Source organism: Pteropus medius, unplaced genomic scaffold (genome assembly GCF_902729225.1).
Source record: "Pteropus medius unplaced genomic scaffold, Ma_sr-lr_union100, whole genome shotgun sequence".
Taxonomy (NCBI): Eukaryota; Metazoa; Chordata; class Mammalia; order Chiroptera; family Pteropodidae; genus Pteropus; species Pteropus medius.
In genome coordinates this window covers 25,537,728-25,538,332 of record NW_024342471.1, presented here as the reverse complement: position 1 = coordinate 25,538,332, position 605 = coordinate 25,537,728, and the positions used below count along the sequence as shown (strand labels likewise).

At 62.5% G+C, this 605-nt stretch overlaps 1 protein-coding gene across 1 annotated transcript in view; it reads right to left on the bottom strand.

The window, feature by feature from the left end:
- PHACTR3 (phosphatase and actin regulator 3) overlaps positions 1 to 605 on the bottom strand; it is a 62,527-nt gene that overhangs the window by 9,806 nt on the left and 52,116 nt on the right. The window lies entirely within an intron of this gene.

Genomic DNA, 605 nt, shown 5'->3' with positions numbered 1-605 from the left:
AGAAAGGCGGAGGGAGGAAGCGGGGTCACAGCCCTGGAGCCCCTCCCAGGCGAGCCCAGACCCTGTCCTTGCTGCCAGCGAAGACAAATTATTATTTCCTCTCCAAGGGCTTCTCGCTGAGGGCGCTGCAGGACGCAGCCCCCCAAACACATAAACAAACACAAGGCTTGTCAGGAGAGCAGGATGATTAGCCGTAATTAACGCCAGGCCCCTCCCCGTCCCGACCTTTCAGCCACCCACCGCTCTGGACGGCAGGGGTGCGCCGTCCCAGGCCCCGGCGGAGGGGGGGGGGCGTGGCGCTTTGCCCCAAAGAGGCCGCCAGAAATGTGTCTCCTATTTATAACCCGGGTCCCAGCACAAAGCGCAGGGCGTCCCCGGGGCTCAAGCGGGATAGTCTGCTCTCTGGGCCCCCTCGGGCTGCTGTCTGTGGCTCTGTGGGTGGCTTCTTCAACATCCTGTCTTGACGGTGGCTGAGACAAGAATCTACCCCCAGCAACTCCCGGCTGGCACCCAGAGGCTTCTGATCTGTCCCCAGCAAAGCACACAGAACCCAGGTCCCCGGGTGGGGCTGCTCAGCCTGGCTCAAATGCCCAAATGCCATTCTC